Genomic DNA, 20611 nt, shown 5'->3' on the forward strand with positions numbered 1-20611 from the left:
AATTACTCAGATGTAGCCACGTTTTGTTAGAAGATGACAAATGCTGTAGAACTACATAATGAAAGCTGACAGATGACTAGGATTTATTCACAATTTCTACTCTGCACGCTTAGTGTTAGCACATCTGCAATGTGTTATATATAAAACCCAAAGCAAATTGTTTCTAAAATATTACAAGGCAACAACACACAATAAAGTAGCAGTTTAAAATATGAGGGAAACATCTGGTTTTAATGTCTAATGCAGCATGTTTTAGGTATTGCTATTATAACTGTTTACTTGACCATTTTTCAGTCTGGTTCATCGTTTATTGTTAGTTCTTAACAAGAAGAGTACGGTACTGCGTGATTTTTATCTACCCACTGTTTTGTGTAAATAGCATCTACAGTAAATGCACTCTCTAAAAGCATTATAAATGTCTATTTACTGGAGGCAAATATTATGATTAAGTAGCTCTTACACCCATATTGAACCCAGGCCTTGTATACAAAATTCTCATTGCTATAAATGGGAACTTTTTTCAAAGACTAAGAGTAAGAAACCACCATTTCTGTTAATTATGCCAGTATATTATCCAGATCACAAATAATGTACTGGAATAATGCACTGAAATGGTGGTCAGTTCTTTGCAAATATTTCCCATCAATGTCAGTGAGAATTTTGCCTATGTCTGGATGCTTAAACAATTATCTTAAGGGAGGCACTAAACAATGCAGCTGACAACAAACTGTAAATTCATATGAGAGTGAGGATATAGGGTTTTTGTTTAAATAATTTTAAATGGTCTTGTCAGCAGTTAACAAAAGAACTTGACCCTGATTCAGGAAATCATCTCTGTTCAGGAAGGGCATTTAAACATGTGCATAACTTTAAATGTATCCGTAAGTCCCACGGAAGTCAATATGCTTAAAATTAAGCATGTACTTAAATGCTTTTCTTAAGACGGGAAGTTATTATTTATAATTACGAAAGAATCTGTTTTATTTAGAAATGGTGGGCCCGATTCTGATTTACGATAAGGTCCATTTATCCCACTCTGACAATATAAAGGGACCTTGAAGGTCTGCTGATGTCCCCTTTACACTATAAAAGGACTGTTGTGTAAATAAGAATCAGGACCATTACATTCTGTTGATGGAAGAGTATTGTGTCTTGTAGGCTTTGGGTCAAATCCTGAGAGGTGCACAACACCTGCAACTACCTTAGGAGGATTAGTTTTTTGCAGTGGTGGTGTAGCCGTGTTGATCCCAGGATACGAGAGAGAGACAGTAGGTGCGGTAATACCTTTCATTGGACAAACTTGTGTTAGTGGAAGGGACAATCTTTTGATCTTCACAGAGCTCTTTCAGATCACTAGGATTAGTAACTTTTAGTAACTGGCCTTTTGTAAGGATGGATGCCACTGAATTCCAGGATCAGGGACAGAAGTATTGAAAGAGGATCTTTAGTTGCTGAGGATAGAGCTGCACCTAATAAAATGGCAAGAGAGTGTGTGACTAGAGAAGACTGGGCCTCTAATACTGACCTACATGATGAAAAACTAATGTTGAAGGGGAGAAAAATGATTTGAAGGCAATACTTATGGGTCCACATTGCACTAGGGATTTCTGCTGTAGGAGAGTAATGTTTGTGAACAGACTGTTTGTTTTTTCCAAAGAACATAGGTGGTGTTTGTACCCAAAGGGGCTCTAGGGATAACCACTCCGGTTGGGGTGAATAGCTGAGAATCAAACGAAGTTTTTTCTGGCTTGCAATAGATAATTAGGTTTTGCCTTCCAAGTTTTTCTCTCTACATCTCTATGCTAATTTACTTGGTCACTTCAGCATAGCATTTAAGCATGCATGTAACTGGAAGCTGATTAAAGTCAAATACATGTTTAAGTGATTATCTAAGTAGGATGGACTTAAGCATGTGCTTAATGTTACATATGTGCTTATGCTTAATTGAATGGGGCTACTAAGTGATGACTTCTGGTGAGAGAAGCTTTCCCATCTTAGCCAAATTTGTTATGCACAGAATCTAAACTGTGTCGTTAAGCTACAGGGTTGACATAAAACATCGGGTGAAACCAGCTGTAGTTCATCACCAGGCTAGACCCCTGAATCCTTTATTCTATGTGCAAGTTATACTGTCCCTATTCTCACTTGATTCTAGGGCAACACAACCTCATGCAGTGCCTACCTGTCTTTTGCAAGTGTCCCATGTTAAAGTACTTTGTTGCCCAAGCCTGGATAGCTGACAGGATCATAGCACAAGTAGCATGTCTGTAGGCTGTATAAAGATTCCCTCATGTCTGGAACTGTGATGATGATGGCCTTGACTTTGATTTGTACCAGAGAAGAATAATACACAGGACAGATATGAACTATGAGACTCTATTTAGACACTAGATGTGAAGAAAGAGGCTCTGAGTGAGTACTGATAAGAAACTGAATAGAAGTTTTGAGAGCAATGACACTGCACAAGTAGAAAAAGTCCATTGTTCCTTTCTCACAGGCAAATATCACAGAGAGGAATCTCTGTCCTTGCATGAGAGGTTACATCATTACTTTGTACTGCAAAGGTCCAACTAAAGTTATGTGTTCTGAGAGAATGATTTTGAGATGTTTGTAGGAACTAAACTTGTTTAATTTAAACAAAAAATGTGAAGGGGATGTAACCCGTGATGAGCTGCCAACAATCTTAACAACGGGTTCCCTCCTCACCCCATGAGGGGGTGGTTGCCCACCCCCGCCCCCTGGGACTCCTGCCCCATCCACCCCCATCCCCTGTCCCCTGACTGCCCCCAGAACCGGGCAGGAGGGTCTCGTGGGCCACCATAGTGGGTGCCCACCCCACCCCTAAGAGCCAGAGGCACCTGCCGGGGGGCGAGATGGGAAGTCCTGGAGGTGCTTACCTGGGGCAGCTCCCAGGAAGCATCCGGCAAGTACCTCTGGCTCCTAGGGGCGGGGGAGCATAGCTGGGGGGGAGCAGGGGGAGCAGCCGCTCCCCCCACTGATCACATCAAAAGTGGCGCCTTAGGCGCCGACTCCCTGGGTGCTCTGGGGCTGGAGCACCCACGGGGAAAATCGATGGGTGCAGAGCACCCACCGGCAGCTCCCCACCCCACGCCCGGCACCAGCTCAGCTCACCTCACCTCCGCTCCGCCTCCTTCCCTGAATGCACTGCCCCGCTCTGCTTCTCTGTGTCCCCCCTCTCTCCCCCCCCCCGGGTTTCCCGCAAATCAGCTGTTCGGTGGGAAGCCTGGGAGGGCTGAGAAGCAGGCGGCGGCTTCCCGCTCAGGCCGAGGGTGGCGGAGGTGAGCTGGAGCAGGGAGCAGTTCCCCTGCATGCCCCCCCCCGGGTTACCTGCTGCAGCGCGGGTGGCCCTCCTCGTGCCCCTCCCCGCCCCAGCTCACCTCCGCTCTGCCTCCCGGGGCCTGAGCGGGAAGCCGCCGCTTGCTTCTCAGCCCACCCTGGCTTCCCGCACGAACAGCTGATTCACGGGAAGCCGGGGGGGGGGGGGCGGGGCGGCGCGTTCGGGGAGGAGGTGGGGGTGGGGCGGAGGTGAGCTGGGAGCGGGGGTGGGATGGGGCGGGGAGCTGCTGGTAGGTGCTCTGCACCCACCAAATTTTCCCCTTGGGTGCTCCAGGGCTGGAGCACCTGTGGAGTCGGCACCTAAGGCGCCACTTTTGGCCGGTTAAATTTAGAAGCCCTTTTAGAACTGGTTGTCCTTTGCAGAACAACCAGTTCTAAAAGGGCTTCTAAATTTAACAACCGGTTCTAGCGAACCGGCTCCAGCTCACCACTGGATGTAACTCAGTATAAATATCTGAAAGAGGAAAAAATACGGGAGGAAGAAATGTATTCATGCTAAAGCCCACCAATAAAATACAAAATGAAGGGCTAATGAAGGATGGTCCTGAGGTTAGGGCACTCGACTGGGACTGTGGGATCTGGGTTCAATTCCTGGCTCAGCAACAGACTTCCTGTGTGATCTTGGACAAGTCATTTAATCTCTCGGTACCTCAGTCCTCCACCCTTAAAAAGTGGATAATGCTTTATTTCTTCCCCACTGTCTGACTGGTCTATACAGGTTATAAGCTATTGGGGGACAGGGAGTGCCTCATCCTATGTATTTTGCACGGTGCCCACCCAATGGGGCCCTGAACTCTGCTGGAGCCTCTTGGCATTACTGTAATGATGATGAAGTAGTTGAAGTGTAATCTTTCTCCCTAGTGTACGTTGTAATACGGTTTCCTTCCATAAACTTATATGATCTTTCCTCGATTAAGGTCCAATAACTGGGTCAGAATTGTCCCATTGAGCAAACTCTTCCACTATCTAAGTTTACATCAAAATAGGAGCCTCATATCAGCCAGATGTAACCCTTTCTATGGCTAGTCTTTTATTAGTTGCTTTAACATTTCAAGAGAGACAAGGCAGTACACACATTTCAATCAACATTCTATTAAGGGATTCTGCACTTCATTTTAATAATTCACTTTCCTGTATATTGCTATATTAAGTAAAGGAAAAAGTGACCCATATCTCTGTATTTCATTAGCAAATGGACTGAGATATGTTTGTTTTTTTAGTGCTGCAGTACTTCACAGATACCACGTATCTGTTGCTGTAGGCCAGAAACAGCAGAGCTGCCTCATCAGAAAACAACTAACCTTCACAACCTGGCTGATGTATGTAGTGATTAGTAAATATAGGGCCAGATCTTCATCTGGTGTAAATCAGGTTGGCCTCAATGGAGCTATGCCAGCTGGGGACCTGGCCCAGCAATATGAGCTTGAGGTCAGGCAAGATCAGATAAAAGCAAAATAATTCTTACAGTTATACCGTATCTGAACAAAATTAAATATCATCCCTGGCTGACCTTCTCACAACTCATTATCTTGAAGAGTTGCCATGCTTACGTCATGCAAAGGAAGTAATTTAAAGTACAAAATAATGCAATGAGCAAAAGAACCATATCAAGATCCTTCCTGAGTCTGTTAAAAATTATTGTTTGGGGCAACAGGAAAAGGAGAAAGAGAGTGAAGAGAAAAACAAAACTATGGATGAGTCATAAGAGACGACATTGCGAATGTTAATGTGGAGCTAAATAGGGGTGTGTGTGGGGGGTGTCCCATCTGGGTCATTTGATTACATTCTCTTTAGCTGCAACATGGTCACTGTGTGGTTGATGCAAAACTACTTAACTGTCGAAACTTATTCTCCTGCCCCACCCTGCCCCAGAATGTAGTCTCATTCATTCTGATCATTTAAAAAAATGGCTGAATGGATTGTTATAAAAAGGATCAAATAATTTCATTTCCTGCCAGAGACATTTCAACCCAAAAGATAATGACTCAATCCTGGGCTTTTTGCTGCATATACACCTTCCAGTCTGTGGTGAGTTGGGCACCAAGCTAGCCCCTCGCATAATTTTGGGCAACCTGAGGAGTGTTCTAATCTATGTCTAACCCAACATACCATTCCAACAGCCAGGCATAATTGGGACATTGAGGTGCCCAGGCCACACCTGGAACATCAGGTCTAGGAGATGGGCTAAGAGAGAGACGGCACAGGAGTTGCAATAGTGTCTTTACAGCCACCCAGGGATTCCCCAATATTATGGGTTTTCTCTGCTGGCTAGTTAAATTGGTGCTGTGGTTGCTTTGTGCTGCTGGAGTCATGTACTGCAGCCGTACTTGCACTGAGGACCTGGCACAACATCAAGACAGTTATATGTGACTGAAAATATCCATCATTCAGCTATAGAGGCAAGCTTTTTCACTTAGATATGCACCTTCAACATAATTTTGATCACTATTTCTTATAAAAGGATTCTTCCCCTCTGGATATGATGAATCCTGAAGAGAAAATTGAAGAGGATGGGAAAAAATAAAGCTAAGCCAACATTCTATCTTTTCTTCAAGGAAACAAATACCTTTGTCTACATTTGAGGTATTGGGACATTTAGACAGGTTGCAGCATGGTTGGTGGGAGGGGACATGATGCAGTCTCCAAAATCTGGTGACCACTGGCAAGCTAAAAGGAGGGAAGGGAAACACTGTGTTCTCTTCTACAGATGCAGCTTTGCCTCTGCCCCATCCATGTTGTGTCTTCTCTCGCCCTTTCTGCTGCTTGTACAATACTCTGATCCAAGGAAGTGATGGTTAAAGGTATGAAGAGCCATCTACTCTTGATCCCAAGGACCCTGCTACTCACAGTGTTGGCCAGCCCCTCACCATGCTTTAGCATCACCTCTGTTGGCAAAGCACAGCAGGAGAAGGAGGAAAAGCTGTCAAAGGAGGAAGCATTCTCCATCCCTCTGACCCCCCAGGAAGTAGTCAGCTACACCCTCAGCACTACACCCAACCCCACCTAGGAGAATCCACCTTTATACATCTCTCTCATGCGCGCACATGCATGTGCACGCTCCACAAGTTTGTTGTCTATTGCAACTGCAAAGGCTTATGGGACTGACTGGGTTTGAGGGTCCCATGGGGAGTAAGTTTGAGAACATCCTAGCTGAAATATTGGATAAACAGACCGAGGATGCTGATGCAGAGCTCTTAATGTTAATCATACTAAGAGTTTAAAAAAGTGTTCACGGTTATTTAAAAAGTGTTGTGGCCCCCTAAACAGTTGAAAACGAATAACCTTCCCACTCTTTAAATAAAGTCAAAATGTTTTTTTTAAAAAAACAAGTCTCACAAAACAATAGCAATAAAGTATATGATACATTCTGATGATTGATATCTATATTATTCATTTTTACTGCCTGTTTAGTCCTGTCTATTTTATGTGACATGGTGCATTAATACTGAAGTGCACAATAAATTAATGTTGACTCTTCAAATAGCTTTCATAATTGTAAATATTTGCCTAATAGAACCAAATTTCACCAGTCAAGATGTGCTGATTAAAATTGTATTCTCCAAAAAGATGTTATGCCTGGTCTGATTTTTTGCCCTCTCGATTTAGCATATCCACTATGTATCACATTGAATAAACAGGTATTTCACCCTCAGTAGCCTATATTCTTTCTTATCCTAATAGTGTGGATGAAAAGGTCTTCTAACTTCTGAAATGCAGTTGCTTATCTCCGAGATACCTTACCATACTGCAAGAAGGGAGCCTCTCCAATGAATTGGGCTGTAGCCCACGGAAGCTTATGCTCAAATAAATTTGTTAGTCTCTAAGGTGCCACAAGTACTCCTGTTCTTTCTCCAATTATGTTTCTGAGGACTTGAACGCATTCCCTCTTTCCTGTTCCTATGTCTGTTGTGAATGCTTCAAGTCACCCTCCACAGGAATGAGACCATTTTGGTGTACTCTCTCTCCCCCACGTATAGATTTTCTCTTTTGTAAACCTTTCTAGATGGGCATTCACGGAGGCTGGTTTCCACTGGTAAAATAGTACTCATCCTTCTGCTCTGCTGAAGCAGAAGGATATGGAAACCTAAATTGTCCCTTAGCATCCATAACCATGTGACCCTCCCCTTGCCCCACATGCACACTGACCAGTAAGATGGTGGCTGAAGGAAAATGGACCTAGAGAAAACTAAGAGGTCCTGGAATTTCACAAGACCCAGATCTGATAAACTGCAAACATGGCACTAATCTCTATAGCCAGCTATGCTATATATATATAATTCTTGTTGCCAAAGGCTTGTGCAGAAGTATTCCATTCTTTATTAATGCATGGAATAATCTCCAATACTATAAAAATTTAGACAGAGGGGGATCAAACTACAAAATTCCAGCGTCCACCAAATGTGTTCAATATCTATCTTAATGATTAGTCTGGAGTCTTATACTGAAACTATCTGGATGTACTAGTCTTAAAAATATTTAGGAAATGAATGGGACCATTTATTTTGCAGCTAGTGATTTCTGCTATTTAAATAGAGCAGAATAGATTTATTAGGTTCATTGTATAACAAAGTATGAAAAAACTAATCATACACTGTAGGTACAACATATTGGTGGTGGAGTTGTTACATGAGACAATAGCAATGTTAACTATAATAAAAGGTCTTAATGTGATGATGAAGTATAATAGGTTTTAAATATGTGATCACAAAGGAGGAACAAGAAGACAGTATAATTGTTACAAGCATGTTTGAACAGTAACATGAAGTTTGACGTAGATTATGGTAGAAGGTAACATATTATTATTCATCAAGACATCCCCATATTTTTGATTTATGGAATATAATTCAGAGTTTCTATTTTTATTTGTAGTCTTAAGTATGAATTTTTAATACTTGTGACAGGCGCTGTATGCACAGCGCTGGATGATGAACAGCACTCTACTAAGGCAGAGTTGTTGCAACTACAGAAATCCATTGCCAGAAAAAAATTATGTGGTTTTTTTTTTTTGGGGGGGGGGGGGGGGGAGACACCTCTCCCAAAATCAGGATAAAAGGTAAAAAGTGAAAATTTCTGTTGGAAGGATTTCCTGAAAAATTTCACTGAGAGAATCCAAATAGAATTTTTTGGCTTGCTGCCAGCCTTCCTGGAAAACTCTTAAGCAGAAAGGGCCATTGATGAGCTTTGCAGGCAAGCACCCAGGGAGTCATTATTTTGATTTTTTTTCCACTGGAAAATTGAAACTTTTATAGCAAAATCACAGTTTTCCCATGGAAAATTTTGATTTTTGCGAGAATGGCATTTTCCATTGGAAAATGTTGGCAGAAAATTCCAGACCAGCTATCGTTTGTGACACCATCATTACTGTTTGGTTCTATTTGCACTTAAAGCAGGAGTTCAACCTCTAGATTTTGTATGAAAAACCCTGTTATTTGCCTCAAAATTTCAGCACAATTTCTGAGGAAAGCTTGAATTTTCAGACAATTTTCATGTAAATCTGCTAACTGATTTGAGTTATAATCGGTCTTCCAGCATCGGCTTTCCTACAAAGGAGGGAGTGATTCCACCCCCTCAACTCAGAATGTGCAGAAAAGATGGGAGAGGAAGTCTGAGCTGTTTGTGGTGGTGGTGAACTAGAGCAGTGGTGTGCAGACTTTGAGGTGCACCCCCCTAGAGGGACAGGGAGAAACGTTCGGGGGGGGAGTGGCAAAGCTAGGCAGCTCGGGCCAGCCCCAGTGGCAGGGTTGAGGGAGGGAGTGCCACCTCCATCCCCCTCACTCACCTCAGCGGGCCACCCAGCCTGTGGGTCAGTGCTGATTTCTGCTCTTGGCAGCCTTCGCCCCCAGAGACCGTCGCATGTGCCTTTTCCCAACCTGAAAACGCAAAGGGGGAAAGGGCAGAGGGGTGGGTATTGGCCCTGCCCTAGCGGTGTAGCCTGGCTGTAAGGCAAAAGCAGCCTGCTGCTGAGGAAGGCTTGGTTGCGCAGTAATGGAGTGGGGGCAGGGATGGACTGATTCTGTTAATGGTAAGCGTGGGGGAGTTGCAACTGGAAAAGTTTGTGCACCATTGAACTAGAGGACAGGAGTGATTAAGGGCCGGCATCCCTACATAGCAGTGTTTGGGTATTGTTGGTGAGACATGGGCCTGTACTGCTAGATGTCATAACTTTTTATTCCTTTGCTTCTGGGTTTTGTGAGACACGTTCTGTATAGACCATTCTCAATTGACACATAGTGTATTAGTTATGTATATTAATATCCACATAACAGTGCAGGCCATGGCATGCAAACTTCTCTGCACTTTCCCACAATTTTCCTCACTCCTGACCAGGAAAAAATGGTATGTTGTGGTGAATGGAGACTAGTTTTGTCCATCCTAGTGCTTCTGCTATGACTGCCAACAAGGGTGCTAGCTGGTGATGTTGGTGATTGTGAGAGATGGACATATATCGAGCTATGGACTATAGCCCTACCTGACACGATAAATTCATCTAACAGAAAATAGCAAGCAGCTTGGACCACTTTTGATCAAGCATCTGGGCTGTATTAATAACTACAGATTTAGGCACCAATTCTACAGTGAAGTCTGTGTAGTTGAATGGATGGACCCACAGACATCTCACTGGAGGATCAGGGCCTCTCTGTGTAATAAAATATGAATTTAGGAGAGCACGAATTGTGAAAAATCTACTCATCCATCTACATTTTCTGGTCTTCCAGATTGAGTGCTTTCATTATCCTTTCTCAAATAAAGAACATCTAATTGCACCCTCAGCATAAGTGCATGGGAAAGCTGACTTGTCTCTGGTAAAAAATTCAGTTTAGTCACAATAAAGACCATCTTCTCTCTTACTTCATCTGAAAATCCAAGGGAACACAGCAGACACACAAGAAAGGAGTCTCATTTGTTGCTATAATGATACAACGTGCTCTGCATTGATTTTTTAGAAGATTCAGTACACCTTTCGTATCACTAGCCTTGTTCTTGGTTAGCAGACGTATTGATGTAACATAATTAATTGCACACTCATTCACACTTTAACCACTTTTCATGCAACATCTGTGTTTCAGGACACTATAAATGTTAAGATTCAAATCCAGAAGGGAGGAAACAATCACCCCAAAATATCGTGAATGGGATAATGATTAAAAACAGGGCAGTCACTGAATTATCAAAGACCATGTTCAGAAAGAAATGTTTTACTTACATGCATACCTTCGCAAAAATTCATTATGATCCTATTTAGCGGTTAGAATTTTACTATAGTGTTGTTGTTTTTTTATGTTTTAAATTTATTCACCCAAGAATGGGAGGAGTTTACTCCCAGTGCACTAATTTGGTAGCACATTCATTTATTTGGATTTATATGCACAAGCCAAGATTTTAAAAAATAACTTGGGATTTTGAGTGCCAAACTTGGGACACCTTGAACAGGTCTTATTTTTCAAAGGTTGAGCAGCACCTAGGGCCTTTGAAAACCAGGTCTCCATGTTGTCTACAGCTGGGCACCCAAAATCACTATTTGCTTTTGAAAAATCTTGGCCACAGACTAAAAAAGCAACTAGCTATGTGCTCTAGGCTTGATATAATTAAAAACTATGCATTTTAGTTATGTTGGAAGAATAATAATTATAAAATGAAGCAGAATCATGAAATATAATTGAAACCAGCAAATCAAAAGCTGAAATCACCCTCCCTTTTCAACAATTCAGTGCCCTCACGGTGTTAGCATGTGTGTCCGCTCCCTCTGAACAAGTACAGAGTAATATTTTATAGCATAAGACAGGGCAAGTATGTCATAGGAATTTATTCCTCAAATGACACACTCGTTTCTCCCAAGCAAAGGTATATAATTGAAAGACAGTGAGACACCGATAGCTAGAGTCCATCAGCAACCTAACAAAGTGACAGACCAAGATACAGGTTTAATACCATAAACACAGCTGTCAGTGAAATCTGTTTTGGAGCCAAATGCCACAGCTGCAAGATAATTTTCCATAGCTTGGCATGAGGGTGCTAAACTGTTATTTAAAGGAGGGAAAGGGCTGATCAGTGTTGTAGGTGAAAATAATTGTATCAATGCAAATAGTTAGTATTGAACATGACAGAGATAGGATGTTAAATACCACCTAGCCTACTATAGCATATTGGTTAGCACTGGAAACAATTTGTCACATATCTACCTTGCAGCAAGCTGTGTCCGTGTCCCCCACCATTCATTAACTAGCTAAAATTCCTTTTACAGCTTCAGCACTTTTAATACAAATATAATTACTGCTTATGTCATTTTGGACAGATGGAATGGTAGCCAGATTTATCATATGAGATATATTCATTAGCCCTCAAAAGAAAACTCAGTTTTCAAAATTCATTATATTATAATACAGTGCTTATTTATGAATAGTCATTTCAAGGGTTGAGGCTGATATATTTTAAGTTTTCCTCTGCTCTTGGCTTTGCTTGACCTGGTGAAGAGCTGTGAATAGCCCAAGACATGATTTACTCCATGCTGAGAAGGACTTTTTGCAAAATACTTTTGTTATGAATCATGTACCTTGCAGCATGATGCATCACACAACATGACATGGTTTAAGTGAAACAACTGTGTGATTTGGGTATTGTAAAATCCCTATGCATAGTTACCAGCTCAGAAATCGAAACTTAACAGTATGATTTATCATTAGGCATATTTGGTATTTCCCCATTCGAGTGTTTTTAAGACTTCTGTCTAGGAGGAGTACACATTTATCAACAAGCAGCTTCACTGTCTCTGACCAGATTTCCAGTAAGAGCTCCAACTGTCCTTACTACTACTCACGTTTTCTGATGATGGTTCATTTGATACCAGTAAAATGAGTAACATTTTTAGGGATCTGTTAAGCCAGATTTTCTTCTTGGGTACTTCAGTGTGCCAATGTAACTAAAAGGAGAATTTGGCCCCTCTTCTCTCTGAGCCTGATCAAAGCTGATTGAAATTAATGGGACAATTCCCATTGACTCCAATGGACTTTGGATCAGTCATTCCATGCATATGTTTAATGAATTCCATCAGCATTCAATGCCTCAAGAAAAAGACATGGCTCTAAAACCTGCTGCAAGTCAAATATATTAAATTATTTATTCCATGCACGTCTTAATAGTATTCTCCTTAAATTCATTCTCTTGTCCCAATAGGTCTTTCCTTGCGCAATGGGCATTTTATGAAGAGACATGTACTTATGAGAAGGCAGTGTTGCCTAGTGGATAGGGCACTGGATTGGGACTCATAAGATCTGCTTCAGTTCCTGGTTTTGTCACTGGCCTGCTGGGTGACCCTTGGACAAGTCACTTCTCACTGTTCCTCAGTTTCCCCATCTAAAATGGGGATGATGATACTTACCACCTTTGTAAAGGGCTTTGAAATCTCCTGATGAAAGATTTATTATTAGAGCAAGTCTAACAAGGCTATATCTAACAAGCAGTGTAACTCAGTTAACATTGTGCACTGCAAATATAGTTTAATGTCATCATGGATATTACTAATCAAATTCACTATGGTCAAACCTTCTTTCTCTCTTCCTCCCTCAGAATACTTCAAAATTTCAACCACAGTAGCTTTCTTTTGTTGATAGGGATATTTGTTTCCTTCTTATCCAACTCCTCCCTTTCCTTTGACACCTACTTACAATAGACCACGTAGCTAATATGTCAGTATACATCTAAAATATATTTTTAAATCATTCACCATCTTTCGGCTTAGACCTTCATAGAGCCAGCTGGTGTCTTTTATTGGTACTGGATTGTCTGTCTTAGACTATAACCCCCATGGGATAGCAGGAGACATGCCTGTCTCTGTATTTTGCAGGGTTGCACAAATCTTTGGTGCTCAATAAATAATAAATGGCCATCAGCAAGACTAATATTTAGGAGTTTGTTTTTGACAGGTCAGCTTCTCATTTATGCCAGTCTATATCAGTGAGCTGTAAAGAGTATAAGAAAAGGCAGGTAACCTACTAAAACTATACCAGAACATGATGAAAAGTTGTTTGATCTAGAGCTAGAAAAGAGTGCAAAATACCAGGCATCTGAATTCAGTATTTGCCCTGTGGTGCTAATCAGAACTAGGATAAATAATTCCTGACCTGGTATCAACAAGTGTCACAAATGGCTATATTTCATTGCCTAGATTATTAATAACCTCTCTTTCCACTAGGAACCAAAGTGTACATGAGAGGCACGGTGTCAGCAAAATAGGCTAGTTAATGAACCAGATAAATCAGCAATATCACTATAGTAGCTTGCATTGCATTCTCTAGCTAGCGCAATGTAGCGTGCTATTCTTTGCATGTTGTGTCATACCAATTCATTGTGATCATTGAAAGCATTAACTGTACTGTCACCAGATTACGCGTATGCATGTTTTTGTTCTTATAGCTCAGCAGAATGTGTGTTTCATCACCAGGGGATGCTTAAAGACAGGATACTTGAAATCAGTGCGCAAGAGTGAGAGTGTGTCACCAGTGATGTAACAAAGCACATAAATTTCAACATGTAATTTATTTGAATGCAACCTTTCTCTGTTCATTGGCAGTGCACAGATCACAAAATTCTCAGATGTATCCATTATTCCATATAATGAACACCTTTCGTCAATGAATCATCCTAGTCTTCTGATCATGCATTCTGAATATATTAACTAGAGCTGGTCATAATATTTTAAATAAAACTTTCTCATTCAATTTTTTCATCCTTTAAAAAAACAAAACAGAAATTTAAAAAAAATCCCCAAATTTTCTATAATTCCCGAAAATGAAAATTTTCCTGGTTTTGGTTTTCAGTTTTTCTTTTATTTCCCCCTTTTTCAGGGGCACAAAAAGGAGGATGAAAAAAAGGGAAACCCATTTTCTAAAAACTTTGGGGGGGATATGTTTAATCAGTGATAAATTGTTCCTTTTCAAAACTGGCAGAACAGAAATGATTTTGAAATGTTTCATGAAAACTCTTTACTGTTTTTTCTACCAGTTCTACCCCAACTCTGCTCATGTGCAGGGCATCTCTTGCATCCAGGCCAGCTGGCTCCATTCCACAATCCTCACTTGGTTCCACTCACATCCTGTGACAAATGTCTCTGTTCCATTCACTGAAATGGGCTCCTCATTGGGAGACATTCCACAGCCACTCAACTGAGTCCACTTACAGAGGGTGCTTGATGTTTTAGATCCCCACCTCTCAATAAAAAACCACTTGTAGATCACCTTGTTACCAGCATTCATTGCTGACTGCAGATCAGGAGCAGTTGCAATATGAATCTAGTGCAAAGTGTTACTGTAACTAAAGTTTCTATTTTAATTACAAATTTCATATTACCACAGATTTTACATTTGTGCAATATCATAGAATAAACAAACCCAATTTTTTTCATTTTCCCCCTCATAAGGTCACACTTTCCACATTTTAATCATCTTTATTCCTCTTCTCTGAGCTTTCTCCAATTTGTCCGCATCTTTCCTGAAGTGTGGCACCAAGAACTGGACACAGTACTCCAGTTGAGGCCTAATTAGCGCAGAGTAGAGCGGAAGAATTACTTCTTGTGTCTTGCTTACAACACTCCTACTAATACCTCCCAGTATGATGTTTGCTTTTTTTGCAACAATGTTACACTGTTGACTCATATTTAGCTTGTGATCCACTATGACCCTTTCTGCAGTACTCCTCCCTAGGCAGTCATTTCCCATTTTGTATGTGTGCAGCTAATTGTCCCTTCCTAAGTGGAGTATTTTGCATTTGTTCTTATTGAACTTCATCCTATTTACTTCAGACCATTTATCCAGATCATTTTTAATTTTAATCCTATCGTCTGAAGTAGTTGCAACCTCTCCCAGCTTGGAATCATCTGCAAACTCTATAAATGCACTCTCTCTGCCATTATCTAAATCATGGATGAAGATATTGAACAGAATCGGACCCAGAACTGATCCTTTCAGGACCCCACTCAAAATGCCCTTTCAGCTTGACTGTGAACCACTGATATCTACTCTAGGAACGATTTTCCAACCAGTTATGCACCCACCTTATAGTAGTTCCATCTAGGTTATATTTCCCTAGTTTGTTTATGAGAAGGTCATGCGAGACCGGATCAAAAGCCTTACTAAAGTCAAGATATACCACATCTACTACTTCCCAACCATCTACAAGGCTTGTTACCCTGCCAGAGAAGGCTAAAGGGTTGGTTGGACATGATTGGTTCTTGACAAATCCTTGGTGACTGTTACTTATCACCTTATCTTCTAGGTGTTTGCAAATTGATTAATTATTTGCTCCATTATCTTTCAAGGTACTGAAGTTAAACGGACTGGTCTGTAGTTCCCTGGGTTGTCCTTATTTCCCTTTTTTTTAATAGATGGACACTATATTTGTCCTTCTTCCAGTCCTCTGGAATCTCTCCTGTCTTCCATGACTTTTCAAAGATAATTATTAATGGCTCAGATATCTCCTCAGTCAGCTCCTTGAGTATTGTAGGATGTATTTCATCAGGCCCTGGTGACTTGAGGACATCTAACTTGTCTAAGTAATTTTTAACTTGTTTATTCCCTATTTTAGCCTCTGATGCTACTTGCCATTTTCACTGGCATTAACTATGGTAGATGGCCAATTGCTACTAACGTTTTTGGTGAAAACCGAAACAAAACAGTCATTGAGCATTTCTGCCATTTCCACATTTTCTGTTGTTTTCCCCCCTCATTGAGTAACAGACCTACCCTGTCCTTGGTCTTCCTCTTGCTTCTAATATATTTGTAGAATGTTTTCTTTTGTTACCCTTTATCTCTCTAGCTAGTTTAATCTTCTTTTGTGCCTTGGCCTTTCTAATTTTGTCCCTACATACTTGTGTTGTTTGTTTATATTCATTCTTTGTAATTTGAATGAGTTTCCATTTTTTGTAGGACTCTTTTTTTGAGTTTCAGATCATTGAAGATCTCCTGACTTAGCCAGGGTGGATCACTTGCCATACTTTCTGTCTTTCCTACACAGTGGGATAGTTTGCATTTGTGCCCTTAATAATGTCTCTTTGAAAAACTGCCACTTTCTTGAGCTGTTTTTCCTTTTAGATTTGTTTCTCATGGGATCTTACCTACCAACTCCCTGAGTTTGCTAACATCTGCTTTCTTGAAATCCATTATCTTTATTGTGCTGTTTTCCCTCCTACCATTCCTTAGAATCATGAACTCTATGGACACTTTCATCCAAGCTGCCTTCCACTTTTAAATATCAACCAGTTCCTCCCTGTTTGCCAAAATCAAATCTAGAACAGCCTCTCCCCTAGTAGCTTTCTCCACCTTCTGAAATAATAAATTATCTCCAGTGCCTTCCAAGAACTTGTTGGATAATCTGTGCCCTGCTGTGTTATTTTCCTAACAGATGTCTGGGTAGTTGAAGTCCCTCATCACCACCAAGTCCTGTGCTTTGGATGATTTTGTTAGTTGTTTAAAAAAAGCCTCATCCACCTCTTCTTCCTGGTTAGGTGGTCTGTAGTAGACCCCTACCATGATGTCATCTTTGTTTTTTACCCTGTTTATCCTTACCCAGAGACTTTCAACAAGTCTGTCTCCTATTTCCAGCTCAATCTCAGTCCAAGTGTATATATTTTTAATATATAAGGCAACACCTCCTCCCTTTTTTCCCTGCCTGTCCTTCCTGAGCAAACTGTACGCTTCTATACCAATATTCCAGTCATGCATATTCCACCAAATCTGTGACACCAACTGCCATAGTTGTGTTTTATTAACTATAATTTCAGGTTCTTCCTGCTTATTCCCCATACTTCTCACGTTAGTATACAGACATCTAAGATACTGATTTGATTTCTGCTCTATGTTATCTCTTGTCTTTCCCTTATCCCTGCTATAACACCCCATGCTCCCCGCAGATTCCGACCCTTCTCCCAGGTCTCCATGTTTTTGACTTACCTGTGGGCTTTTGTCACTTGCCCCCATCGAACCGAGTTTAAAGCCCTCCTCACTAGGTTAGCCAGTCTTTTATCCAGATACGCTCTTCCCCTTCCTCAATAGGTTGCCACCATCTCTGCTTAGCAGTCCTCCTTCCTGGAACAGCATCCCCGTGGTCAAGGAAGCTGAAGCCCTCCTGGCAACATCATCCTTGTAGCCAGGCATTCCCTCCAGGATGCATCTGTGTCTACCTGGGCCCCTATACTTGACCAGAAGGATTGAAGAGACCATCACCTGTGCCCCCAATTCCTTCACCCTTACTCCCAGAGTCCTGCAGTCACTTCTGATCTGCTCAGGGTCATACCTCACAATATCATTAGTGCCCTGACATGAATGAGAAGTATTGGGTAGTAGTTTTTACGTTGTATTTACATCATCTCCTAATCCCAAACTCCTAGGATCATGTGGATTCTAGAAAATCATGAAAGGGAATTCCAGCACGTTAGGAATCTTAAGGGTCAAATAAAGTGAAGAATGCCTTCCCTATGGGGAAAGGAGAAATGGATTAAAAAGGAAATACAGTTGTTCTGCTTACCATTAGTTTACTTTGTTTGTCATTCTTTCTTACACAGTATTTCAGTGGGAAAGCTTTCCCACGTGAGGTATCTGTGATAAGTTTGTGCTCATGATTAGGTGTAATAAGTGTTTTCTTTTCCTGGTAGATATATTTCTGCTTTGTATGTAACTGGTTGAATATCTAGTGTATGTAATAAAGGAAAGCAGATAGATGTGGTGCATTCATCCTGATGAAAGAGGCAAAATGTAAGATTTAAATTCTTGGGGCAGGCCACCCAGTTTGTACCTATTGCCGTCCAGTGCAGCAGACTGGAAATTTTGTGGCAGTCTCAGGTCTGTTTTTTTAAGTGGATTTTTTTTAAAGAAACCCCAATGTCTTACAGTAATGGACTCAAGGAGCTCCATCTATTTGGCTTAACAAAGAAAAGATTCAGGGGTGACTTGATCACAGTCTCTGAGTACATACATGGGGAACCAATATTTGATAATGGGATCTTTAAACTAGCTGACAAAGGTACAACAAGATCCAATGAGTGGAAGTTGAGCTAGACCAGCGGTTCTCAAACTGTGGGTCGCAACCCCATTTTAATGGAGTCAGCAGGGCTGGCTTACACTTGCTGGGGCCCGTGGCCAGAGCCGAAGCCTGAGCCCCACTGCCCGAGGGTTTCAGCCCTGGGCAGAGGGGCTCAGGTTACAGACCCCCTACTGGAGCTGAAGCCCTAGGGTTTGGGCTTTGGCATCATTGCCTGGGGCAGTGGGGCTTGGGCTTTGGCTCCCCCCCCGCCCCCCGCCCTCCACCTGGGCAGCAGGGCTCGGGCTTTGGCTCAGACTTCAGTCCCCCAGCTCCTGGAGTCGTGTAGTAATTTTTCTGGTCAGTGCAATGAAGTTTGGGAACCCCTGAGCTAGACAAATAAAGTCTTGAGATAAGGCATACACTGTTAACAGAGAATGTAATTAACCATTGGAGCAATCTACCAAGGGTCATTAAGGAGTCTTGATCACTAGCAATTTTTAAATAAGATTGGAACTTCCGTAAAAGGTGCTCTAGTTCAAAAAGAATTATTTTGAGGAAATTCTTTTGTGTTATACAGGAGGTCAGACCAAATACTCACAATGGTTGCTTCTGGAATCTAGCAATCTACTCATATAGGGCATGACCCAAAGCCTGTTGAAGCTAATTGAAAGGAATGATGTACATGGAACACCACTGGTTTAAATGCAGGTAAGCTATTATACAACAATCACATAGACGCTATCAGTTGCAGGAACATGGCCTTAAAATTGAAAAGGAATAATACAATCAGTGCAGTTTTCCTTGTGTTACTTATTTTGTTGTTTGTTTAAACTTTATCTGCCTCCAGATTTGTAGGGTGCCCCCCCCCCACGTTTCGGTTCAGCCTCCTACCTTATTTTCTAAAACAATTTGTTTGACCCAAGCTATCAAAGGGAGGGTATGAGCAAGTCTATGTGTATATGAAGAGGGTAGGTAAGTCAGTCAGGTACAGTACATCTACCATCAGGGTGTATGTTCCAAGAGAAGCCAATGCAGCTACTCAAAACACAGAAAGTTAAGCATGTACATAAGTCTTTGCAAGATGGGGGCCTAATAGGTTCTGTTCATCCCATGCATACAAACAACCGTTTTGGAATTTCGTGCTACTTAGAAGTAAGCTGAACCAAAACACCAATTCTGAACACCCACCCACACTGGGAACATTTAGAGGAGGATCCATGTCTTTGGCATGGCCCTGTCATTTAACTGAGTGAAAACCTCCATTTTTTTAATATTGCTGAAACTGCCATGGAATTTCAAGTCCGCTGCACTGAAGTGCCATAGAAACCAGGGAGCCTTGCCCCAGACTCTGAGTCCAGCATGCAACTCAGGGTACACAAGGCCTTGTGAGACCCCAATTCAGCAAGGTACTTATGCAGATGCTTATTGCAAGCACCTGAGTTGTCCCACTGATTTTTAATAAGCGTTCTCACATGCTTCAAGTTAAGTTCATTTGCTGAATTGGGGCTGGAGGTACATTTCATACAGTGTGCAAATACTTCAGATCCATGTAAATTGAACCTTTGTCATATGCATTTATTTCACTGCTATAGAGGATTGATCCTGCTACCCCTGAAGTCAATGTTAAAACTTCCATTAACTTTGATGGTGCAGGATCAAGTCCTTAATAAATAGATGTGGTAATAGTAATGGAGTGTGCATGGGCCTTTTGACAGGCGTGGGTACTATTCCCATTACTGCAAGTTATCCACATACATCAAAAGGAAGCTAAATCCTACTCTCGATTTACCCTTGTAACCTGCCCACACACCTACTTTTTTGTTATTGATAGCAAAATCTATAGTTTTTCACTGGGAAGTATAGTTAGGTAGCATAAATCATGGTCTCTATTATATGCTACAGATAGCATGATTACTAATATGCAAATATGAAGGTAAAGAAATAGGTAGCCATTAAAAACAGTATTAAGTGAAAATATCTCTGATTTATAAACAGGGAAATGGAAAATGTGTTAACACTATGCAGGGCTGCTTAGCATACTGTTTTGGTAAACAATAAGATATCTCCATGAACGGTCTTTCTGCTAGCTTATTATGCCTTCTTTTTATCCATTAACATTTGAGTTGATATAGTAAATTACTGCTTGGTTGGAGACACTTGTTCTGAAAAATAACTGGGCCAGGTAACATTTTCTTGGTTTGTTTTTCAGCAGTTGTTTTTCAATAATGGTCCGTGACAGACATAA

General features: G+C 41.3%; 1 protein-coding gene across 1 annotated transcript in view; it reads left to right on the forward strand.

Moving 5' to 3' along the window:
• SHISAL1 (shisa like 1) overlaps window positions 1-20611 on the forward strand; it is a 280550-nt gene that overhangs the window by 60513 nt on the left and 199426 nt on the right. The window contains exon 2 of the mRNA XM_074936639.1: window positions 18944-19074. The gene's annotated coding sequence lies outside the window, so the exon portion shown is untranslated. The remainder of the gene's footprint in view (window positions 1-18943; window positions 19075-20611) is intronic.

This window comes from Natator depressus, chromosome 1 (genome assembly GCF_965152275.1).
Source record: "Natator depressus isolate rNatDep1 chromosome 1, rNatDep2.hap1, whole genome shotgun sequence".
NCBI classification, from domain to species: domain Eukaryota; kingdom Metazoa; phylum Chordata; order Testudines; family Cheloniidae; genus Natator; species Natator depressus.